The 24,124-nt window shown below is 44.6% G+C and overlaps 15 non-coding genes across 15 annotated transcripts; all 15 read left to right on the top strand.

The window, feature by feature from the left end:
- Positions 1-206: 206 nt before the first annotated feature.
- On the top strand, positions 207-397 carry LOC141182486 (U2 spliceosomal RNA). The gene has a single exon (XR_012257847.1). It is a non-coding gene; the product is annotated as a U2 spliceosomal RNA (small nuclear RNA).
- A 1,117-nt stretch (positions 398-1,514) lies between these two features.
- On the top strand, positions 1,515-1,705 carry LOC141181801 (U2 spliceosomal RNA). Its single transcript, XR_012257344.1, has one exon. It is a non-coding gene; the product is annotated as a U2 spliceosomal RNA (small nuclear RNA).
- Positions 1,706-2,825: 1,120 nt separating this feature from the next.
- LOC141182487 (U2 spliceosomal RNA) lies at positions 2,826-3,016 on the top strand. The gene has a single exon (XR_012257848.1). It is a non-coding gene; the product is annotated as a U2 spliceosomal RNA (small nuclear RNA).
- Positions 3,017-4,135: 1,119 nt separating this feature from the next.
- Positions 4,136-4,326, top strand: LOC141182488 (U2 spliceosomal RNA). Its single transcript, XR_012257849.1, has one exon. It is a non-coding gene; the product is annotated as a U2 spliceosomal RNA (small nuclear RNA).
- A 1,118-nt stretch (positions 4,327-5,444) lies between these two features.
- LOC141182489 (U2 spliceosomal RNA) lies at positions 5,445-5,635 on the top strand. The gene has a single exon (XR_012257850.1). It is a non-coding gene; the product is annotated as a U2 spliceosomal RNA (small nuclear RNA).
- A 1,117-nt stretch (positions 5,636-6,752) lies between these two features.
- LOC141182490 (U2 spliceosomal RNA) lies at positions 6,753-6,943 on the top strand. Its single transcript, XR_012257851.1, has one exon. It is a non-coding gene; the product is annotated as a U2 spliceosomal RNA (small nuclear RNA).
- Positions 6,944-8,058: 1,115 nt separating this feature from the next.
- On the top strand, positions 8,059-8,249 carry LOC141182492 (U2 spliceosomal RNA). The gene has a single exon (XR_012257853.1). It is a non-coding gene; the product is annotated as a U2 spliceosomal RNA (small nuclear RNA).
- A 1,120-nt stretch (positions 8,250-9,369) lies between these two features.
- On the top strand, positions 9,370-9,560 carry LOC141181539 (U2 spliceosomal RNA). The gene has a single exon (XR_012257106.1). It is a non-coding gene; the product is annotated as a U2 spliceosomal RNA (small nuclear RNA).
- Positions 9,561-10,684: 1,124 nt separating this feature from the next.
- LOC141182494 (U2 spliceosomal RNA) lies at positions 10,685-10,875 on the top strand. The gene has a single exon (XR_012257854.1). It is a non-coding gene; the product is annotated as a U2 spliceosomal RNA (small nuclear RNA).
- Positions 10,876-11,994: 1,119 nt separating this feature from the next.
- On the top strand, positions 11,995-12,185 carry LOC141182495 (U2 spliceosomal RNA). The gene has a single exon (XR_012257855.1). It is a non-coding gene; the product is annotated as a U2 spliceosomal RNA (small nuclear RNA).
- A 1,119-nt stretch (positions 12,186-13,304) lies between these two features.
- Positions 13,305-13,495, top strand: LOC141182496 (U2 spliceosomal RNA). Its single transcript, XR_012257856.1, has one exon. It is a non-coding gene; the product is annotated as a U2 spliceosomal RNA (small nuclear RNA).
- Positions 13,496-14,616: 1,121 nt separating this feature from the next.
- LOC141182497 (U2 spliceosomal RNA) lies at positions 14,617-14,807 on the top strand. The gene has a single exon (XR_012257857.1). It is a non-coding gene; the product is annotated as a U2 spliceosomal RNA (small nuclear RNA).
- A 6,200-nt stretch (positions 14,808-21,007) lies between these two features.
- Positions 21,008-21,196, top strand: LOC141182052 (U2 spliceosomal RNA). Its single transcript, XR_012257542.1, has one exon. It is a non-coding gene; the product is annotated as a U2 spliceosomal RNA (small nuclear RNA).
- A 1,119-nt stretch (positions 21,197-22,315) lies between these two features.
- LOC141182498 (U2 spliceosomal RNA) lies at positions 22,316-22,506 on the top strand. The gene has a single exon (XR_012257858.1). It is a non-coding gene; the product is annotated as a U2 spliceosomal RNA (small nuclear RNA).
- A 1,120-nt stretch (positions 22,507-23,626) lies between these two features.
- LOC141181446 (U2 spliceosomal RNA) lies at positions 23,627-23,817 on the top strand. The gene has a single exon (XR_012257022.1). It is a non-coding gene; the product is annotated as a U2 spliceosomal RNA (small nuclear RNA).
- The last annotated feature ends 307 nt before the right edge of the window (positions 23,818-24,124 follow it).

The following is a 24,124-nucleotide window of genomic DNA, read 5'->3' on the forward strand; positions in this document are numbered from 1 at the left end:
GGGGTTGAGGGTACTGTGCTAAAAGAGGTGGAGTTATGTAGATCTAAAACGCGTGGATTGCAGCAGCAGCAAGCCAAAAAGTGCAGGCATGTGAGGGATCTAGAGGTTGACAGCATGTCTTCTTAACGGGAGTCCAGGTGGCCATCTCCACAAATGGACTTTTCAGAATCCTTGGGTGGCACCGTAGTCGGAAACCAATTCTGGTTATCGCTTCTCGGCCTTTTGGCTAAGATCAAGTGTAGTATCTGTTCTTATCAGTTTAATATCTGATACGTCCCCTATCTGGGGACCATATATTAAATGGATTTTTAGAACAGGGAGATGGAAAAAGAGCTTGCTCTGTCCACTCCACGCATTGACCTGGTATTGCAGTATCTCCAGGACCGGTGCACCCCTTCTTTAATGCAGTTTCTAAAATCAGAAAGAATTGAATTCAATGCTTTTTGTTCATTTGGCTTGTTTGTCGGATTTTGGGATGGACTCTTTGGCTTTGCTTTTCTTCTCCTCATTGGATTTTTCATGTTAAAAGTTGCAGAAGCCAGATGACAAGCTCATTTTGGTTCAACTTCAGCAACTGTGCATTGCATTGCCATGTAATGTAATGCAATGCTATCTATCTAGCTCTCCCTCTATACTTCCTTTTGGATAAACAGACATATTAGGCAAGCATTTTGGAGCTTTCACCTAAATAACTACAGGTGGTGAGAAAAGCTGCACAATATAATTGACCTTTCAGTATATTGTTGCACACACACCATCTATTTAGCAAATGCCCTTGTTATCAACAGCAGCCTTTTAAACTCACCTGAGCTAACAGGTATGTGAGCTGGTTACTCTGCTGCGCTTAAAATTTCTTTTTTGGTTTGCTACAATGCCTTTTCTGAAACGTTGTCTCCCTCTGCTGGAACACTGACTTCTTTCATTTAATGCCTGCAGACTATAAAAGAGAAACCAACCCAAAAAGTTTGGTTGATTAGTCTGTGGCATTCTTTTAAACTGTTGCTTATGGCGGTCTCTGTGAGCTTCTCAGTGACATTCAGCCATCCAGGTATCCCGCCTGCAGTAGACGGAATGTGGCAATGGAACGCTGGCTGCGCGTGTCATAATAGGCTCTGAGCCTTTATATACCTGCGCACAGCAGCAGCCACCTTCAGTCTGCTGCTGGACAGCCAGCAGCAGCAGCAGCAGGAGAGGTAATTAATCAGCAACCCTCCTGCTAAGGGTAGACAGCTGCTCGTTCCACCCCCCCCCCCCGCCTTAATTGGTTCTCCTCCCTTCCAACGGTGTTGAGGCGGGTGGGAACAGCCGGGGGTTGAGGGTACTGTGCTAAAAGAGGTGGAGTTATGCAGATCTAAAACGCGTGGATTGCAGCAGCAGCAAGCCGAAAAGTGCAGGCATGTGAGGGATCTAGAGGTTGACAGCATGTCTTCTTAACGGGAGTCCAGGTGGCCATCTCCACAAATGGACTTTTCAGAATCCTTGGGTGGCACCGTAGTCGGAAACCAATTCTGGTTATCGCTTCTCGGCCTTTTGGCTAAGATCAAGTGTAGTATCTGTTCTTATCAGTTTAATATCTAATACGTCCCCTATCTGGGGACCATATATTAAATGGATTTTTAGAACAGGGAGATGGAAAAAGAGCTTGCTCTGTCCACTCCACGCATTGACCTGGTATTGCAGTATCTCCAGGACCGGTGCACCCCTTCTTTAATGCAGTTTCTAAAATCAGAAAGAATTGAATTCAATGCTTTTTGTTCATTTGGCTTGTTTGTCGGATTTTGGGATGGACTCTTTGGCTTTGCTTTTCTTCTCCTCATTGGATTTTTCATGTTAAAAGTTGCAGAAGCCAGATGACAAGCTCATTTTGGTTCAACTTCAGCAACTGTGCATTGCATTGCCATGTAATGTAATGCAATGCTATCTATCTAGCTCTCCCTCTATACTTCCTTTTGGATAAACAGACATATTAGGCAAGCATTTTGGAGCTTTCACCTAAATAACTACAGGTGGTGAGATAAGCTGCACAATATAATTGACCTTTCAGTATATTGTTGCACACACACCATCTATTTAGCAAATGCCCTTGTTATCAACAGCAGCCTTTTAAACTCACCTGAGCTAACAGGTATGTGAGCTGGTTACTCTGCTGCGCTTAAAATTTCTTTTTTGGTTTGCTACAATGCCTTTTCTGAAACGTTGTCTCCCTCTGCTGGAACACTGACTTCTTTCATTTAATGCCTGCAGACTATAAAAGAGAAACCAACCCAAAAAGTTTGGTTGATTAGTCTGTGGCATTCTTTTAAACTGTTGCTTATGGCGGTCTCTGTGAGCTTCTCAGTGACATTCAGCCATCCAGGTATCCCGCCTGCAGTAGACGGAATGTGGCAATGGAACGCTGGCTGCACGTGTCATAATAGGCTCTGAGCCTTTATATACCTGCGCACAGCAGCAGCCACCTTCAGTCTGCTGCTGGACAGCCAGCAGCAGCAGCAGCAGCAGGAGAGGTAAGTAATCAGCAACCCTCCTGCTAAGGGTAGACAGCTGCTCGTTCCACCCCCCCCCCCCGCCTTAATTGGTTCTCCTCCCTTCCAACGGTGTTGAGGCGGGTGGGAACAGCCGGGGGTTGAGGGTACTGTGCTAAAAGAGGTGGAGTTATGCAGATCTAAAACGCGTGGATTGCAGCAGCAGCAAGCCGAAAAGTGCAGGCATGTGAGGGATCTAGAGATTGACAGCATGTCTTCTTAACGGGAGTCCAGGTGGCCATCTCCACAAATGGACTTTTCAGAATCCTTGGGTGGCACCGTAGTCGGAAACCAATTCTGGTTATCGCTTCTCGGCCTTTTGGCTAAGATCAAGTGTAGTATCTGTTCTTATCAGTTTAATATCTGATACGTCCCCTATCTGGGGACCATATATTAAATGGATTTTTAGAACAGGGAGATGGAAAAAGAGCTTGCTCTGTCCACTCCACGCATTGACCTGGTATTGCAGTATCTCCAGGACCGGTGCACCCCTTCTTTAATGCAGTTTCTAAAATCAGAAAGAATTGAATTCAATGCTTTTTGTTCATTTGGCTTGTTTGTCGGATTTTGGGATGGACTCTTTGGCTTTGCTTTTCTTCTCCTCATTGGATTTTTCATGTTAAAAGTTGCAGAAGCCAGATGACAAGCTCATTTTGGTTCAACTTCAGCAACTGTGCATTGCATTGCCATGTAATGTAATGCAATGCTATCTATCTAGCTCTCACTCTATACTTCCTTTTGGATAAACAGACATATTAGGCAAGCATTTTGGAGCTTTCACCTAAATAACTACAGGTGGTGAGATAAGCTGCACAATATAATTGACCTTTCAGTATATTGTTGCACACACACCATCTATTTAGCAAATGCCCTTGTTATCAACAGCAGCCTTTTAAACTCACCTGAGCTAACAGGTATGTGAGCTGGTTACTCTGCTGCGCTTAAAATTTCTTTTTTGGTTTGCTACAATGCCTTTTCTGAAACGTTGTCTCCCTCTGCTGGAACACTGACTTCTTTCATTTAATGCCTGCAGACTATAAAAGAGAAACCAACCCAAAAAGTTTGGTTGATTTGTCTGTGGCATTCTTTTAAACTGTTGCTTATGGCGGTCTCTGTGAGCTTCTCAGTGACATTCAGCCATCCAGGTATCCCGCCTGCAGTAGACGGAATGTGGCAATGGAACGCTGGCTGCGCGTGTCATAATAGGCTCTGAGCCTTTATATACCTGCGCACAGCAGCAGCCACCTTCAGTCTGCTGCTGGACAGCCAGCAGCAGCAGCAGCAGGAGAGGTAATTAATCAGCAACCCTCCTGCTAAGGGTAGACAGCTGCTCGTTCCACCCCCCCCCCCCCCGCCTTAATTGGTTCTCCTCCCTTCCAACGGTGTTGAGGCGGGTGGGAACAGCCGGGGGTTGAGGGTACTGTGCTAAAAGAGGTGGAGTTATGCAGATCTAAAACGCGTGGATTGCAGCAGCAGCAAGCCGAAAAGTGCAGGCATGTGAGGGATCTAGAGGTTGACAGCATGTCTTCTTAACGGGAGTCCACGTGGCCATCTCCACAAATGGACTTTTCAGAATCCTTGGGTGGCACCGTAGTCGGAAACCAATTCTGGTTATCGCTTCTCGGCCTTTTGGCTAAGATCAAGTGTAGTATCTGTTCTTATCAGTTTAATATCTGATACGTCCCCTATCTGGGGACCATATATTAAATGGATTTTTAGAACAGGGAGATGGAAAAAGAGCTTGCTCTGTCCACTCCACGCATTGACCTGGTATTGCAGTATCTCCAGGACCGGTGCACCCCTTCTTTAATGCAGTTTCTAAAATCAGAAAGAATTGAATTCAATGCTTTTTGTTCATTTGGCTTGTTTGTCGGATTTTGGGATGGACTCTTTGGCTTTGCTTTTCTTCTCCTCATTGGATTTTTCATGTTAAAAGTTGCAGAAGCCAGATGACAAGCTCATTTTGGTTCAACTTCAGCAACTGTGCATTGCATTGCCATGTAATGTAATGCAATGCTATCTATCTAGCTCTCCCTCTATACTTCCTTTTGGATAAACAGACATATTAGGCAAGCATTTTGGAGCTTTCACCTAAATAACTACAGGTGGTGAGATAAGCTGCACAATATAATTGACCTTTCAGTATATTGTTGCACACACACCATCTATTTAGCAAATGCCCTTGTTATCAACAGCAGCCTTTTAAACTCACCTGAGCTAACAGGTATGTGAGCTGGTTACTCTGCTGCGCTTAAAATTTCTTTTTTGGTTTGCTACAATGCCTTTTCTGAAACGTTTTCTCCCTCTGCTGGAACACTGACTTCTTACATTTAATGCCTGCAGACTATAAAAGAGAAACCAACCCAAAAAGTTTGGTTGATTAGTCTGTGGCATTCTTTTAAACTGTTGCTTATGGCGGTCTCTGTGAGCTTCTCAGTGACATTCAGCCATCCAGGTATCCCGCCTGCAGTAGACGGAATGTGGCAATGGAACGCTGGCTGCGCGTGTCATAATAGGCTCTGAGTCTTTATATTCCTGCGCACAGCAGCAGCCACCTTCAGTCTGCTGCTGGACAGCCAGCAGCAGCAGCAGCAGCAGGAGAGGTAATTAATCAGCAACCCTCCTGCTAAGGGTAGACAGCTGCTCGTCCCACCCCCCCCCCGCCTTAATTGGTTCTCCTGCCTTCCAACGGTGTTGAGGCGGGTGGGAACAGCCGGGGGTTGAGGGTACTGTGCTAAAAGAGGTGGAGTTATGCAGATCTAAAACGCGTGGATTGCAGCAGCAGCAAGCCGAAAAGTGCAGGCATGTGAGGGATCTAGAGGTTGACAGCATGTCTTCTTAACGGGAGTCCAGGTGGCCATCTCCACAAATGGACTTTTCAGAATCCTTGGGTGGCACCGTAGTCGGAAACCAATTCTGGTTATCGCTTCTCGGCCTTTTGGCTAAGATCAAGTGTAGTATCTGTTCTTATCAGTTTAATATCTGATACGTCCCCTATCTGGGGACCATATATTAAATGGATTTTTAGAACAGGGAGATGGAAAAAGAGCTTGCTCTGTCCACTCCACGCATTGACCTGGTATTGCAGTATCTCCAGGACCGGTGCACCCCTTCTTTAATGCAGTTTCTAAAATCAGAAAGAATTGAATTCAATGCTTTTTGTTCATTTGGCTTGTTTGTCGGATTTTGGGATGGACTCTTTGGCTTTGCTTTTCTTCTCCTCATTGGATTTTTCATGTTAAAAGTTGCAGAAGCCAGATGACAAGCTCATTTTGGTTCAACTTCAGCAACTGTGCATTGCATTGCCATGTAATGTAATGCAATGCTATCTATCTAGCTCTCCCTCTATACTTCCTTTTGGATAAACAGACATATTAGGCAAGCATTTTGGAGCTTTCACCTAAATAACTACAGGTGGTGAGATAAGCTGCACAATATAATTGACCTTTCAGTATATTGTTGCACACACACCATCTATTTAGCAAATGCCCTTGTTATCAACAGCAGCCTTTTAAACTCACCTGAGCTAACAGGTATGTGAGCTGGTTACTCTGCTGCGCTTAAAATTTCTTTTTTGGTTTGCTACAATGCCTTTTCTGAAACGTTGTCTCCCTCTGCTGGAACACTGACTTCTTTCATTTAATGCCTGCAGACTATAAAAGAGAAACCAACCCAAAAAGTTTGGTTGATTAGTCTGTGGCATTCTTTTAAACTGTTGCTTATGGCGGTCTCTGTGAGCTTCTCAGTGACATTCAGCCATCCAGGTATCCCGCCTGCAGTAGACGGAATGTGGCAATGGAACGCTGGCTGCGCGTGTCATAATAGGCTCTGAGCCTTTATATACCTGCGCACAGCAGCAGCCACCTTCAGTCTGCTGCTGGACAGCCAGCAGCAGCAGCAGCAGCAGGAGAGGTAATTAATCAGCAACCCTCCTGCTAAGGGTAGACAGCTGCTCGTTCCACCCCCCCCCGCCTTAATTGGTTCTCCTCCCTTCCAACGGTGTTGAGGCGGGTGGGAACAGCCGGGGGTTGAGGGTACTGTGCTAAAAGAGGTGGAGTTATGCAGATCTAAAACGCGTGGATTGCAGCAGCAGCAAGCCGAAAAGTGCAGGCATGTGAGGGATCTAGAGGTTGACAGCATGTCTTCTTAACGGGAGTCCAGGTGGCCATCTCCACAAATGGACTTTTCAGAATCCTTGGGTGGCACCGTAGTCGGAAACCAATTCTGGTTATCGCTTCTCGGCCTTTTGGCTAAGATCAAGTGTAGTATCTGTTCTTATCAGTTTAATATCTGATACGTCCCCTATCTGGGGACCATATATTAAATGGATTTTTAGAACAGGGAGATGGAAAAAGAGCTTGCTCTGTCCACTCCACGCATTGACCTGGTATTGCAGTATCTCCAGGACCGGTGCACCCCTTCTTTAATGCAGTTTCTAAAATCAGAAAGAATTGAATTCAATGCTTTTTGTTCATTTGGCTTGTTTGTCGGATTTTGGGATGGACTCTTTGGCTTTGCTTTTCTTCTCCTCATTGGATTTTTCATGTTAAAAGTTGCAGAAGCCAGATGACAAGCTCATTTTGGTTCAACTTCAGCAACTGTGCATTGCATTGCCATGTAATGTAATGCAATGCTATCTATCTAGCTCTCCCTCTATACTTCCTTTTGGATAAACAGACATATTAGGCAAGCATTTTGGAGCTTTCACCTAAATAACTACAGGTGGTGAGATAAGCTGCACAATATAATTGACCTTTCAGTATATTGTTGCACACACACCATCTATTTAGCAAATGTCCTTGTTATCAACAGCAGCCTTTTAAACTCACCTGAGCTAACAGGTATGTGAGCTGGTTACTCTGCTGCGCTTAAAATTTCTTTTTTGGTTTGCTACAATGCCTTTTCTGAAACGTTGTCTCCCTCTGCTGGAACACTGACTTCTTTCATTTAATGCCTGCAGACTATAAAAGAGAAACCAACCCAAAAAGTTTGGTTGATTAGTCTGTGGCATTCTTTTAAACTGTTGCTTATGGCGGTCTCTGTGAGCTTCTCAGTGACATTCAGCCATCCAGGTATCCCGCCTGCAGTAGACGGAATGTGGCAATGGAACGCTGGCTGCGCATGTCATAATAGGCTCTGAGCCTTTATATACCTGCGCACAGCAGCAGCCACCTTCAGTCTGCTGCTGGACAGCCAGCAGCAGCAGCAGCAGGAGAGGTAATTAATCAGCAACCCTCCTGCTAAGGGTAGACAGCTGCTCGTTCCAACCCCCCCCCGCCTTAATTGGTTCTCCTCCCTTCCAACGGTGTTGAGGCGGATGGGAACAGCCGGGGGTTGAGGGTACTGTGCTAAAAGAGGTGGAGTTATGCAGATCTAAAACGTGTGGATTGCAGCAGCAGCAAGCCGAAAAGTGCAGGCATGTGAGGGATCTAGAGGTTGACAGCATGTCTTCTTAACGGGAGTCCAGGTGGCCATCTCCACAAATGGACTTTTCAGAATCCTTGGGTGGCACCGTAGTCGGAAACCAATTCTGGTTATCGCTTCTCGGCCTTTTGGCTAAGATCAAGTGTAGTATCTGTTCTTATCAGTTTAATATCTGATACGTCCCCTATCTGGGGACCATATATTAAATGGATTTTTAGAACAGGGAGATGGAAAAAGAGCTTGCTCTGTCCACTCCACGCATTGACCTGGTATTGCAGTATCTCCAGGACCGGTGCACCCCTTCTTTAATGCAGTTTCTAAAATCAGAAAGAATTGAATTCAATGCTTTTTTTTCATTTGGCTTGTTTGTCGGATTTTGGGATGGACTCTTTGGCTTTGCTTTTCTTCTCCTCATTGGATTTTTCATGTTAAAAGTTGCAGAAGCCAGATGACAAGCTCATTTTGGTTCAACTTCAGCAACTGTGCATTGCATTGCCATGTAATGTAATGCAATGCTATCTATCTAGCTCTCCCTCTATACTTCCTTTTGGATAAACAGACATATTAGGCAAGCATTTTGGAGCTTTCACCTAAATAACTACAGGTGGTGAGATAAGCTGCACAATATAATTGACCTTTCAGTATATTGTTGCACACACACCATCTATTTAGCAAATGCCCTTGTTATCAACAGCAGCCTTTTAAACTCACCTGAGCTAACAGGTATGTGAGCTGGTTACTCTGCTGCGCTTAAAATTTCTTTTTTGGTTTGCTACAATGCCTTTTCTGAAACGTTGTCTCCCTCTGCTGGAACACTGACTTCTTTCATTTAATGCCTGCAGACTATAAAAGAGAAACCAACCCAAAAAGTTTGGTTGATTAGTCTGTGGCATTCTTTTAAACTGTTGCTTATGGCGGTCTCTGTGAGCTTCTCAGTGACATTCAGCCATCCAGGTATCCCGCCTGCAGTAGACGGAATGTGGCAATGGAACGCTGGCTGCGCGTGTCATAATAGGCTCTGAGCCTTTATATACCTGCGCACAGCAGCAGCCACCTTCAGTCTGCTGCTGGACAGCCAGCAGCAGCAGCAGCAGCAGGAGAGGTAATTAATCAGCAACCCTCCTGCTAAGGGTAGACAGCTGCTTGTTCCACCCCCCCCCCCCGCCTTAATTGGTTCTCCTCCCTTCCAACGGTGTTGAGGCGGGTGGGAACAGCCGTGGGTTGAGGGTACTGTGCTAAAAGAGGTGGAGTTATGCAGATCTAAAACGCGTGGATTGCAGCAGCAGCAAGCCGAAAAGTGCAGGCATGTGAGGGATCTAGAGGTTGACAGCATGTCTTCTTAACGGGAGTCCAGGTGGCCATCTCCACAAATGGACTTTTCAGAATCCTTGGGTGGCACCGTAGTCGGAAACCAATTCTGGTTATCGCTTCTCGGCCTTTTGGCTAAGATCAAGTGTAGTATCTGTTCTTATCAGTTTAATATCTGATACGTCCCCCATCTGGGGACCATATATTAAATGGATTTTTAGAACAGGGAGATGGAAAAAGAGCTTGCTCTGTCCACTCCACGCATTGACCTGGTATTGCAGTATCTCCAGGACCGGTGCACCCCTTCTTTAATGCAGTTTCTAAAATCAGAAAGAATTGAATTCAATGCTTTTTGTTCATTTGGCTTGTTTGTCGGATTTTGGGATGGACTCTTTGGCTTTGCTTTTCTTCTCCTCATTGGATTTTTCATGTTAAAAGTTGCAGAAGCCAGATGACAAGCTCATTTTGGTTCAACTTCAGCAACTGTGCATTGCATTGCCATGTAATGTAATGCAATGCTATCTATCTAGCTCTCCCTCTATACTTCCTTTTGGATAAACAGACATATTAGGCAAGCATTTTGGAGCTTTCACCTAAATAACTACAGGTGGTGAGATAAGCTGCACAATATAATTGACCTTTCAGAATATTGTTGCACACACACCATCTATTTAGCAAATGCCCTTGTTATCAACAGCAGCCTTTTAAACTCACCTGAGCTAACAGGTATGTGAGCTGGTTACTCTGCTGCGCTTAAAATTTCTTTTTTGGTTTGCTACAATGCCTTTTCTGAAACGTTGTCTCCCTCTGCTGGAACACTGACTTCTTTCATTTAATGCCTGCAGACTATAAAAGAGAAACCAACCCAAAAAGTTTGGTTGATTAGTCTGTGGCATTCTTTTAAACTGTTGCTTATGGCGGTCTCTGTGAGCTTCTCAGTGACATTCAGCCATCCAGGTATCCCGCCTGCAGTAGACGGAATGTGGCAATGGAACGCTGGCTGCGCGTGTCATAATAGGCTCTGAGCCTTTATATACCTGCGCACAGCAGCAGCCACCTTCAGTCTGCTGCTGGACAGCCAGCAGCAGCAGCAGCAGCAGGAGAGGTAATTAATCAGCAACCCTCCTGCTAAGGGTAGACAGCTGCTCGTTCCACCCCCCCCCCCCCCCCGCCTTAATTGGTTCTCCTCCCTTCCAACGGTGTTGAGGCGGGTGGGAACAGCCGGGGGTTGAGGGTACTGTGCTAAAAGAGGTGGAGTTATGCAGATCTAAAACGCGTGGATTGCAGCAGCAGCAAGCCGAAAAGTGCAGGCATGTGAGGGATCTAGAGGTTGACAGCATGTCTTCTTAACGGGAGTCCAGGTGGCCATCTCCACAAATGGACTTTTCAGAATCCTTGGGTGGCACCGTAGTCGGAAACCAATTCTGGTTATCGCTTCTCGGCCTTTTGGCTAAGATCAAGTGTAGTATCTGTTCTTATCAGTTTAATATCTGATACGTCCCCTATCTGGGGACCATATATTAAATGGATTTTTAGAACAGGGAGATGGAAAAAGAGCTTGCTCTGTCCACTCCACGCATTGACCTGGTATTGCAGTATCTCCAGGACCGGTGCACCCCTTCTTTAATGCAGTTTCTAAAATCAGAAAGAATTGAATTCAATGCTTTTTGTTCATTTGGCTTGTTTGTCGGATTTTGGGATGGACTCTTTGGCTTTGCTTTTCTTCTCCTCATTGGATTTTTCATGTTAAAAGTTGCAGAAGCCAGATGACAAGCTCATTTTGGTTCAACTTCAGCAACTGTGCATTGCATTGCCATGTAATGTAATGCAATGCTATCTATCTAGCTCTCCCTCTATACTTCCTTTTGGATAAACAGACATATTAGGCAAGCATTTTGGAGCTTTCACCTAAATAACTACAGGTGGTGAGATAAGCTGCACAATATAATTGACCTTTCAGTATATTGTTGCACACACACCATCTATTTAGCAAATGCCCTTGTTATCAACAGCAGCCTTTTAAACTCACCTGAGCTAACAGGTATGTGAGCTGGTTACTCTGCTGCGCTTAAAATTTCTTTTTTGGTTTGCTACAATGCCTTTTCTGAAACGTTGTCTCCCTCTGCTGGAACACTGACTTCTTTCATTTAATGCCTGCAGACTATAAAAGAGAAACCAACCCAAAAAGTTTGGTTGATTAGTCTGTGGCATTCTTTTAAACTGTTGCTTATGGCGGTCTCTGTGAGCTTCTCAGTGACATTCAGCCATCCAGGTATCCCGCCTGCAGTAGACGGAATGTGGCAATGGAACGCTGGCTGCGCGTGTCATAATAGGCTCTGAGCCTTTATATACCTGCGCACAGCAGCAGCCACCTTCAGTCTGCTGCTGGACAGCCAGCAGCAGCAGCAGCAGCAGGAGAGGTAATTAATCAGCAACCCTCCTGCTAAGGGTAGACAGCTGCTCGTTCCACCCCCCCCCCCGCCTTAATTGGTTCTCCTCCCTTCCAACGGTGTTGAGGCGGGTGGGAACAGCCGGGGGTTGAGGGTACTGTGCTAAAAGAGGTGGAGTTATGCAGATCTAAAACGCGTGGATTGCAGCAGCAGCAAGCCGAAAAGTGCAGGCATGTGAGGGATCTAGAGGTTGACAGCATGTCTTCTTAACGGGAGTCCAGGTGGCCATCTCCACAAATGGACTTTTCAGAATCCTTGGGTGGCACCGTAGTCGGAAACCAATTCTGGTTATCGCTTCTCGGCCTTTTGGCTAAGATCAAGTGTAGTATCTGTTCTTATCAGTTTAATATCTGATACGTCCCCTATCTGGGGACCATATATTAAATGGATTTTTAGAACAGGGAGATGGAAAAAGAGCTTGCTCTGTCCACTCCACGCATTGACCTGGTATTGCAGTATCTCCAGGACCGGTGCACCCCTTCTTTAATGCAGTTTCTAAAATCAGAAAGAATTGAATTCAATGCTTTTTGTTCATTTGGCTTGTTTGTCGGATTTTGGGATGGACTCTTTGGCTTTGCTTTTCTTCTCCTCATTGGATTTTTCATGTTAAAAGTTGCAGAAGCCAGATGACAAGCTCATTTTGGTTCAACTTCAGCAACTGTGCATTGCATTGCCATGTAATGTAATGCAATGCTATCTATCTAGCTCTCCCTCTATACTTCCTTTTGGATAAACAGACATATTAGGCAAGCATTTTGGAGCTTTCACCTAAATAACTACAGGTGGTGAGATAAGCTGCACAATATAATTGACCTTTCAGTATATTGTTGCACACACACCATCTATTTAGCAAATGCCCTTGTTATCAACAGCAGCCTTTTAAACTCACCTGAGCTAACAGGTATGTGAGCTGGTTACTCTGCTGCGCTTAAAATTTCTTTTTTGGTTTGCTACAATGCCTTTTCTGAAACGTTGTCTCCCTCTGCTGGAACACTGACTTCTTTCATTTAATGCCTGCAGACTATAAAAGAGAAACCAACCCAAAAAGTTTGGTTGATTAGTCTGTGGCATTCTTTTAAACTGTTGCTTATGGCGGTCTCTGTGAGCTTCTCAGTGACATTCAGCCATCCAGGTATCCCGCCTGCAGTAGACGGAATGTGGCAATGGAACGCTGGCTGCGCGTGTCATAATAGGCTCTGAGCCATTATATACCTGCGCACAGCAGCAGCCACCCTCAGTCTGCTGCTGGACAGCCAGCAGCAGCAGCAGCAGCAGGAGAGGTAATTAATCAGCAACCCTCCTGCTAAGGGTAGACAGCTGCTCGTTCCACCCCCCCCCCCGCCTTAATTGGTTCTCCTCCCTTCCAACGGTGTTGAGGCGGGTGGGAACAGCCGGGGGTTGAGGGTACTGTGCTAAAAGAGGTGGAGTTATGCAGATCTAAAACGCGTGGATTGCAGCAGCAGCAAGCCGAAAAGTGCAGGCATGTGAGGGATCTAGAGGTTGACAGCATGTCTTCTTAACGGGAGTCCAGGTGGCCATCTCCACAAATGGACTTTTCAGAATCCTTGGGTGGCACCGTAGTCGGAAACCAATTCTGGTTATCGCTTCTCGGCCTTTTGGCTAAGATCAAGTGTAGTATCTGTTCTTATCAGTTTAATATCTGATACGTCCCCTATCTGGGGACCATATATTAAATGGATTTTTAGAACAGGGAGATGGAAAAAGAGCTTGCTCTGTCCACTCCACGCATTGACCTGGTATTGCAGTATCTCCAGGACCGGTGCACCCCTTCTTTAATGCAGTTTCTAAAATCAGAAAGAATTGAATTCAATGCTTTTTGTTCATTTGTCTTGTTTGTCGGATTTTGGGATGGACTCTTTGGCTTTGCTTTTCTTCTCCTCATTGGATTTTTCATGTTAAAAGTTGCAGAAGCCAGATGACAAGCTCATTTTGGTTCAACTTCAGCAACTGTGCATTGCATTGCCATGTAATGTAATGCAATGCTATCTATCTAGCTCTCCCTCTATACTTCCTTTTGGATAAACAGACATATTAGGCAAGCATTTTGGAGCTTTCACCTAAATAACTACAGGTGGTGAGATAAGCTGCACAATATAATTGACCTTTCAGTATATTGTTGCACACACACCATCTATTTAGCAAATGCCCTTGTTATCAACAGCAGCCTTTTAAACTCACCTGAGCTAACAGGTATGTGAGCTGGTTACTCTGCTGCGCTTAAAATTTCTTTTTTGGTTTGCTACAATGCCTTTTCTGAAACGTTGTCTCCCTCTGCTGGAACACTGACTTCTTTCATTTAATGCCTGCAGACTATAAAAGAGAAACCAACCCAAAAAGTTTGGTTGATTAGTCTGTGGCATTCTTTTAAACTGTTGCTTATGGCGGTCTCTGTGAGCTTCTCAGTGACATTCAGCCATCCAGGTATCCCGCCTGCAGTAGACGGAATGTGGCAATGGAACGCTGGCTGCGCGTGTCATAATAGGCTCTGAGCCTTTATATACCTGCGCACAGCAGCAGCCACCTTCAGTCTGCTGCTGGACAGCCAGCAGCAGCAGCAGCAGCAGGAGAGGTAATTAATCAGCAACCCTCCTGCTAAGGGTAGACAGCTGCTCGTTCCACCCCCCCCCCCCCGCCTTAATTGGTTCTCCTCCCTTCCAACGGTGTTGAGGCGGGTGGGAACAGCCGGGGGTTGAGGGTACTGTGCTAAAAGAGGTGGAGTTATGCAGATCTAAAACGCGTGGATTGCAGCAGCAGCAAGCCGAAAAGTGCAGGCATGTGAGGGATCTAGAGGTTGACAGCATGTCTTCTTAACGGGAGTCCAGGTGGCCATCTCCACAAATGGACTTTTCAGAATCCTTGGGTGGCACCGTAGTCGGAAACCAATTCTGGTTATCGCTTCTCGGCCTTTTGGCTAAGATCAAGTGTAGTATCTGTTCTTATCAGTTTAATATCTGATACGTCCCCTATCTGGGGACCATATATTAAATGGATTTTTAGAACAGGGAGATGGAAAAAGAGCTTGCTCTGTCCACTCCACGCATTGACCTGGTATTGCAGTATCTCCAGGACCGGTGCACCCCTTCTTTAATGCAGTTTCTAAAATCAGAAAGAATTGAATTCAATGCTTTTTGTTCATTTGGCTTGTTTGTCGGATTTTGGGATGGACTCTTTGGCTTTGCTTTTCTTCTCCTCATTGGATTTTTCATGTTAAAAGTTGCAGAAGCCAGATGACAAGCTCATTTTGGTTCAACTTCAGCAACTGTGCATTGCATTGCCATGTAATGTAATGCAATGCTATCTATCTAGCTCTCCCGCTATACTTCCTTTTGGATAAACAGACATATTAGGCAAGCATTTTGGAGCTTTCATCTAAATAACTACAGGTGGTGAGATAAGCTGCACAATATAATTGACCTTTCAGTATATTGTTGCACACACACCATCTATTTAGCAAATGCCCTTGTTATCAACAGCAGCCTTTTAAACTCACCTGAGCTAAGAGGTATGTGAGCTGGTTACTCTGCTGCGCTTAAAATTTCTTTTTTGGTTTGCTACAATGCCTTTTCTGAAACGTTGTCTCCCTCTGCTGGAACACTGACTTCTTTCATTTAATGCCTGCAGACTATAAAAGAGAAACCAACCCAAAAAGTTTGGTTGATTAGTCTGTGGCATTCTTTTAAACTGTTGCTTATGGCGGTCTCTGTGAGCTTCTCAGTGACATTCAGCCATTCAGGTATCCCGCCTGCAGTAGACGGAATGTGGCAATGGAACGCTGGCTGCGTGTGTCATAATAGGCTCTGAGCCTTTATATACCTGCGCACAGCAGCAGCCACCTTCAGTCTGCTGCTGGACAGCCAGCAGCAGCAGCAGCAGCAGGAGAGGTAATTAATCAGCAACCCTCCTGCTAAGGGTAGACAGCTGCTCGTTCCACCCCACCCCCCCCCGCCTTAATTGGTTCTCCTCCCTTCCAACGGTGTTGAGGCGGGTGGGAACAGCCGGGGGTTGAGGGTACTGTGCTAAAAGAGGTGGAGTTATGCAGATCTAAAACGCGTGGATTGCAGCAGCAGCAAGCCGAAAAGTGCAGGCATGTGAGGGATCTAGAGGTTGACAGCATGTCTTCTTAACGGGAGTCCAGGTGGCCATCTCCACAAATGGACTTTTCAGAATCCTTGGGTGGCACCGTAGTCGGAAACCAATTCTGGTTATCGCTTCTCGGCCTTTTGGCTCAGATCTGTAATGGGTCTAGTCATTTGGCTGTCTGTGCGTTAACTCTTGGCCCTGTGGCATCGCCATTTTATGGCTTAAGCCACTTGCTGCTATAAGGAGTTGGCCAGTAGACACGACTAGCGATAATGGGACGCATTCGATACGCTGGGCCCGGTGAGGCTCGAGTGAAGTTTGGAATCCAGATTGATGTGGAAGAAGGCAAAGAAGGAATCTTTACCCTCAGCTTCGTGGTGAAGGAGATTTTGTTTGGACTCCTTGAAGTGAAGAAGGAAGAAATCTTGTGCCTCCAGCAATTCAAAAGCAAGTATAATCTTGTATTTACTTCTATGGCTGTTTGCAACAATTTCTATGATTGTTTGAAAAAGAATCTGGACAATCAATATTTGGATGGGCTGACTTTTGTCATCTTGTATTGCTCCAAAGAGGTACCTCTGACTGTTTTCATGTACAACCCACATGTGGACTTGGCTTTGATTTATGCCTTTCTAAATAGGCACTGCTATATTACCAAGGTGGCAGTAAAAGTCATGAATGAGGAGGAACTATGGACCGGTAAATATCGTTTCATGGTCAAGTTCCGGGAAAGTCCTGATGAACCAGGGGGTATACATTATCCTCCATCAAATTTTTCCATTGGGAGTGAGCGGGGTTACCTGTTCTTCCCCAATGCGCCCAGGTTTTGTCGTCATTGTAGGAGGTATGGCCATACTCAGGAAGCATGCGACATCAGACAGATTATTTGCAGGAAGTGCAATGAGGTGGGTCATTCTTCCAATAATTGCAAAAATGAAATAGTCTGTAACCTCTGCGGAGAGAAGGGGCATGCCTTCAGAGACTGTATATTCCATCCTGGTTCATATGCGGGGGCAGCGGGAAGGGGAAGGAGAAGAAATGAATCTCCTGCACCCACAGCTACAACTCCGACTGCTCCAACTCCGACTGCTCCGATATCTACTCTGGCTTTCCTGGATGAGGAGGAGGCTCGGGTTGCTTTTCCAGAACTGGTTCGTGTGAATGTAAGAGGAAATATGGAGCTGGCACCTGAGCCACCGGTGCAGAGGGCCGCGTCTGTGGCTTCAGATGTCAGTGAGTCTGAGACGATAACTGATGATCGTACAGGCATGGAAGTGGCCCCGGTGGAGGATCTGGAGGCTGAAATTCCAGACATGATGGTTACATTGCAGGGGGAAGAGGAGTCTGATCTGACCAGAACACCGCATGTGGCCTGGAGCGATGTCGTTTCTGACCTTGAGGAGGAGGGAGGTCAGGGGGACTTTGACCCCCAGCGGCGGGATTATAGTTCAGATGAAGATGGAGGCGCTTCAGTGAAGAAAAAGAAGAAAACTGAACCATCCTTTTCCCCTTTAAGTGATTGCAGTGTGAGTCCAGCCCGGGTGTACCCTACTGCATCCGATCCCCAAGATGTGTCTTTTTTGGGGGAAGGCACAAACTACGATATCTGCACGTCCAGCGTCCTACCCCCAGAAGGGTTAGGATGATGTACAGGTGGGCATGTTGTCGTGACCTGCCACATCAAATTAATAGATGGGTGCCCAAGTTGCTCTCAGCATCTTGTCACTAAATGTTCGGCTGATTAAATCTGAGTCGAGAAGAGTGGCAATTTTGGACTACTTGAGCAACTTGGATGCGGACGTATACTGTGTCCAGGAGTGTGGGATCTCCGATCCCTTAAGTGAAAATGCATGGCCTTTAGGTCAAAGTGTGCGGTCTGGTTCTGTATGTAATAAAAATTGTGGGGTAGGTGTTTTGGTGAAGGGTTATAGTGTTAAGATAGAAAGTTACATGGTGGTGGAGGCGGGGAGGTGTGTAATATGTGAGTTAAATTGTAGGGGGTGGAGGGTTAGGGTGGTAAATATGTATGCACCAATAGATAAAGGGGAGAGGCTGGAAATTTTTGAGAAATTATGTTTTTTTTTATCTGGCAAAATGCCAATAATTTTTGTTGGAGATTTCAATTGTGTGACGGAGGGGGATAAGATGGATGTTACAGGTAAAAGACTCAAGAGTCTTGTGGCGGATTTTTCCTTACAGGATGCTGCGGAAGTTTTTTTAGGTAATCCACCTCTTGCGACCTATAAGGCCGACAGGGGAGGCATAGAGTCTAGAATAGACCGTATCTTCTTTTCTTCACAAAATGTTATTTGTAGGAATTTCCAGCAGGAAGATGTTCCCTTCTCTGACCATGTGTGTTTGAGGGCACGTCTAGAAGGTAAGATTTCCTTTGTATATGGTGGTGGCGTGTGGAAACTTAATGTGCGTTTGCTGGAAGATAATAGGATCATGCGTGATTTTAGGCGAATGTATGTTAGGTGGAGGGATAAAAAAAGTGATTTCAGGAATGTGCTTGAGTGGTGGGACTGGATGAAGAGTGAGATTGGTTTTTTCTTTAGAAAAAGGGGCAGGAGGAAAGCAGCAATGAATAGAGCAAAATTTAATGATTTAAGCTCTAGACTGGAGTGGCTGAGGAAGTTAAGGATGATTGGAGTGGATGTGGATGTTTTGATGTGTCAAGTGAAAGAAGAGATTAAGAAATATATTGAGGGTAAAGGGAAAGAAATTATTTACCGTTCTAAGATTGAACATTTGGAGAAAAATGAGAAATGCACAAGGTTTTTTTTCAAAAAAGTTTTTGGGAAGAAAGTGGATATGGATGAGGTGGTGAATGGTGATGGGGTGTGTGTGAGTGGGAAGGATGTGATGCAGGAGGTGGTGTTGTTTTATAAGGAGTTGTATGGGGAAAAATGGGTTGATGATAGGATGTTGACTGATGCTTTGGGGTGTTTAGAAGGTTGTTTGGGTGAGGATGAACGTGAAATATTGGATGATGTAATTGTGTTGGGTGAAGTTAAAAAAAGTTGTGATGTCTGCAAGTAAGAATAAAACACCTGGGAAGGATGGACTGCCCGTGGAGTTATATGTTAAGGAATGGGACACGATGGGAAATGACTTATTGGAGGTGTGCCAATATATGTTCACGGAGAATATGTTGAGTGAATCTATGAGAGATGGGGTGGTGGTTTTGGTTCATAAGAAAGGTGATAAAAAGGATTTGGGGAATTGGAGGCCAATCACCCTTTTGAATGCAGACTATAAGGTGTTTAGTAAATTGTTGGCTAGCCGGATGCGGGAAGTGATTGGCGGTGTGGTGGATGAAGATCAAGTGTGTGCAGTGCCTGGGAGAAGTATGACTGAAAATTTGGTGTTGTTGCGTGATGTGATTGGGGATTGTATGAGTCGTAAGCAGAAATGTTTGTTGTTTTCGGTTGATTTTGAAAAAGCTTTTGACCGTGTGTCACATAGCTTTATGTTTAATGTTTTGTCTAAGATGGGTTATTCCAGGAATTTTGTAAACTGTGTTAGGAGTTTGTATTGTAATGTTTCAAGTGAATTTTTGGTGAATGGGTGGTTGAGTGAGAAAGTGAGAATTAAATCAGGAGTGCGTCAGGGGTGCCCTATGTCCCCTTTTTTGTTTATTAGTGTGATTGAAGTGTTGATGTGTATGGTTAGGAAGGATAAGGTTATGAGAGGTGTGATGATTCCTGGGAGTAATGGAAAGGATGTGAGAATTCTAGGTTACATGGATGATGTAGTGATTGTGAGTGGGAATATGGCTGCGATGAGTAGGGCAAGGTTGATATTAAGTTTGTTTTGTAGTGTCTCAGCTTTTAAGGTCAATTGGACTAAGAGTTCCTTTAAATGTTTTGGTGAGAGGAATGTACGGATGGATGGTGTGAGGTGTGAGGATGGTGCAATAAAGGTGCTTGGGATTAAGTTTAATGATGATTTGAAAGGAAATGAGAGTTGGGAAGATTGTGGGGTGAGAGTGGTGCGCAAGTTGAATTTTTGGCGAATGAGAGAATTAACTCTGACTGGGAAAGTTCTGATTATTAAGGCGGTTATTTTGCCTATTTTGTTGTTTGTTGAGAATGTATATCCTGCTGCTTTTAAGAAAATTAGGAAAACTGAGAAATTCATCTTTAATTTTCTTTGGGGAAGTCGCATGGAGAAATTGAAACGGGAATATGTCTATAAGTTATGTGTAAATGGTGGTTTGGATTTTCCAAATATTGATTTCTTTTTAGGGATTAGTTACGTGAAAATGGTGGTGGTGGTTCTAGGGAAAAGTAATAAGTGTGCTTATATGATGAAGTATTCGGCTGGATGGATGCTTTATGGCTTAAAGTGGGTCAAAAGGGATGCTAGAGTGCCTGTTGCTTTTAAGTGTCCTGTATGGTATGGTTGTGTTGAGAAATTTGTAAGGAAGTATGATTTGTTGTCCGTTAACATGAGTGATTTTAGGCAAAAGAAGAAAGTCATTAGGATGGTGCGTGAGCGTGAAGTGGTATGTAATATCAATGGGTTGAGAGGGGAGGAAGTAACCGAGATGTGGAGAAAATTAAGTATAGATGGTGTGACTAACAGACAGAGAGATATCGCTTGGATGATATTGCATGACATTTTGCCTGTTAGAGATGTGCAAAAGAAGAGGGATTTAGTTAAATCTGAGGTATGCCTGAGGGATGGATGTGGTTTGAGAGAGCATGTTAGACATATGGTATGGGATTGTGATTTTGCATATGATGTATGGAAGGGTATAGGGGGACTTTGCAAGGAATTGGTGGGTGTAAAGTATGTTAATTGGAAACTTGCTATGTTTGGGATGGGTGCATGTAGTAGAATTAAGGATAGGATTTTATGGTTGTTGGTGGTGTGTGTAATTGAAAGTTTGTGGGATGCGAGGAATTTGTTAGTTTTTAAAAGGAAGAAAATGTCAGTTAATGAATGTTTGAGATTGATTCTGTCACGTATGTATGTAATATACCTCTGGGATCAGGAACGTGGAAGTATTATAGATGCTGAAGGGATCTGGAAGTTTAAAAAGTGGAGGTTTTTGGTAAAGTTTAATTAGTAGTGTATAATGTACCTGATGATAAGGTTTGGTTTTATTTTTGATTATATACCAAGTGTGATGAAAGGCTAAGTGTCAATGAAAGGCTTTTGTAAGTCGATTTGATTGAGCTTATGCTCCGGCCTATCTGATTTGGTTAAAAAAAAAAAAAAAAAAAAAAATCTGTTCTTATCAGTTTAATATCTGATACGTCTCCTATCTGGGGACCATATATTAAATGGATTTTTAGAACAGGGAGATGGAAAAAGAGCTTGCTCTGTCCACTCCACGCATTGACCTGGTATTGCAGTATCTCCAGGACCGGTGCACCCCTTCTTTAATGCAGTTTCTAAAATCAGAAAGAATTGAATTCAATGCTTTTTGTTCATTTGGCTTGTTTGTCGGATTTTGGGATGGACTCTTTGGCTTTGCTTTTCTTCTCCTCATTGGATTTTTCATGTTAAAAGTTGCAGAAGCCAGATGACAAGCTCATTTTGGTTCAACTTCAGCAACTGTGCATTGCATTGCCATGTAATGTAATGCAATGCTATCTATCTAGCTCTCCCTCTATACTTCCTTTTGGATAAACAGACATATTAGGCAAGCATTTTGGAGCTTTCACCTAAATAACTACAGGTGGTGAGATAAGCTGCACAATATAATTGACCTTTCAGTATATTGTTGCACACACACCATCTATTTAGCAAATGCCCTTGTTATCAACAGCAGCCTTTTAAACTCACCTGAGCTAACAGGTATGTGAGCTGGTTACTCTGCTGCGCTTAAAATTTCTTTTTTGGTTTGCTACAATGCCTTTTCTGAAACGTTGTCTCCCTCTGCTGGAACACTGACTTCTTTCATTTAATGCCTGCAGACTATAAAAGAGAAACCAACCCAAAAAGTTTGGTTGATTAGTCTGTGGCATTCTTTTAAACTGTTGCTTATGGCGGTCTCTGTGAGCTTCTCAGTGACATTCAGCCATCCAGGTATCCCGCCTGCAGTAGACGGAATGTGGCAATGGAACGCTGGCTGCGCGTGTCATAATAGGCTCTGAGCCTTTATATACCTGCGCACAGCAGCAGCCACCTTCAGTCTGCTGCTGGACAGCCAGCAGCAGCAGCAGCAGCAGGAGAGGTAATTAATCAGCAACCCTCCTGCTAAGGGTAGACAGCTGCTCGTTCCACCCCCCCCCCCGCCTTAATTGGTTCTCCTCCCTTCCAACGGTGTTGAGGCGGGTGGGAACAGCCGGGGGTTGAGGGTACTGTGCTAAAAGAGGTGGAGTTATGCAGATCTAAAACGCGTGGATTGCAGCAGCAGCAAGCCGAAAAGTGCAGGCATGTGAGGGATCTAGAGGTTGACAGCATGTCTTCTTAACGGGAGTCCAGGTGGCCATCTCCACAAATGGACTTTTCAGAATCCTTGGGTGGCACCGTAGTCGGAAACCAATTCTGGTTATCGCTTCTCGGCCTTTTGGCTAAGATCAAGTGTAGTATCTGTTCTTATCAGTTTAATATCTGATACGTCCCCTATCTGGGGACCATATATTAAATGGATTTTTAGAACAGGGAGATGGAAAAAGAGCTTGCTCTGTCCACTCCACGCATTGACCTGGTATTGCAGTATCTCCAGGACCGGTGCACCCCTTCTTTAATGCAGTTTCTAAAATCAGAAAGAATTGAATTCAATGCTTTTTGTTCATTTGGCTTGTTTGTCGGATTTTGGGATGGACTCTTTGGCTTTGCTTTTCTTCTCCTCATTGGATTTTTCATGTTAAAAGTTGCAGAAGCCAGATGACAAGCTCATTTTGGTTCAACTTCAGCAACTGTGCATTGCATTGCCATGTAATGTAATGCAATGCTATCTATCTAGCTCTCCCTCTATACTTCCTTTTGGATAAACAGACATATTAGGCAAGCATTTTGGAGCTTTCACCTAAATAACTACAGGTGGTGAGATAAGCTGCACAATATAATTGACCTTTCAGTATATTGTTGCACACACACCATCTATTTAGCAAATGCCCTTGTTATCAACAGCAGCCTTTTAAACTCACCTGAGCTAACAGGTATGTGAGCTGGTTACTCTGCTGCGCTTAAAATTTCTTTTTTGGTTTGCTACAATGCCTTTTCTGAAACGTTGTCTCCCTCTGCTGGAACACTGACTTCTTTCATTTAATGCCTGCAGACTATAAAAGAGAAACCAACCCAAAAAGTTTGGTTGATTAGTCTGTGGCATTCTTTTAAACTGTTGCTTATGGCGGTCTCTGTGAGCTTCTCAGTGACATTCAGCCATCCAGGTATCCCGCCTGCAGTAGACGGAATGTGGCTATGGAACGCTGGCTGCGCGTGTCATAATAGGCTCTGAGCCTTTATATACCTGCGCACAGCAGCAGCCACCTTCAGTCTGCTGCTGGACAGCCAGCAGCAGCAGCAGCAGCAGGAGAGGTAATTAATCAGCAACCCTCCTGCTAAGGGTAGACAGCTGCTCGTTCCACCCCCCCCCCCCGCCTTAATTGGTTCTCCTCCCTTCCAACGGTGTTGAGGCGGGTGGGAACAGCCGGGGGTTGAGGGTACTGTGCTAAAAGAGGTGGAGTTATGCAGATCTAAAACGCGTGGATTGCAGCAGCAGCAAGCCGAAAAGTGCAGGCATGTGAGGGTTCTAGAGGTTGACAGCATGTCTTCTTAACGGGAGTCCAGGTGGCCATCTCCACAAATGGACTTTTCAGAATCCTTGGGTGGCACCGTAGTCGGAAACCAATTCTGGTTATCGCTTCTTGGCCTTTTGGCTAAGATCAAGTGTAGTATCTGTTCTTATCAGTTTAATATCTGATACGTCCCCTATCTGGGGACCATATATTAAATGGATTTTTAGAACAGGGAGATGGAAAAAGAGCTTGCTCTGTCCACTCCACGCATTGACCTGGTATTGCAGTATCTCCAGGACCGGTGCACCCCTTCTTTAATGCAGTTTCTAAAATCAGAAAGAATTGAATTCAATGCTTTTTGTTCATTTGGCTTGTTTGTCGGATTTTGGGATGGACTCTTTGGCTTTGCTTTTCTTCTCCTCATTGGATTTTTCATGTTAAAAGTTGCAGAAGCCAGATGACAAGCTCATTTTGGTTCAACTTCAGCAACTGTGCATTGCATTGCCATGTAATGTAATGCAATGCTATCTATCTAGCTCTCCCTCTATACTTCCTTTTGGATAAACAGACATATTAGGCAAGCATTTTGGAGCTTTCACCTAAATAACTACAGGTGGTG

The sequence above is a fragment of the Phyllobates terribilis genome, unplaced genomic scaffold (assembly GCF_046119375.1).
Source record: "Phyllobates terribilis strain yellow unplaced genomic scaffold, ASM4611937v1 Scaffold_34__1_contigs__length_13252353, whole genome shotgun sequence".
Lineage (NCBI taxonomy): Eukaryota > Metazoa > Chordata > Amphibia > Anura > Dendrobatidae > Phyllobates > Phyllobates terribilis.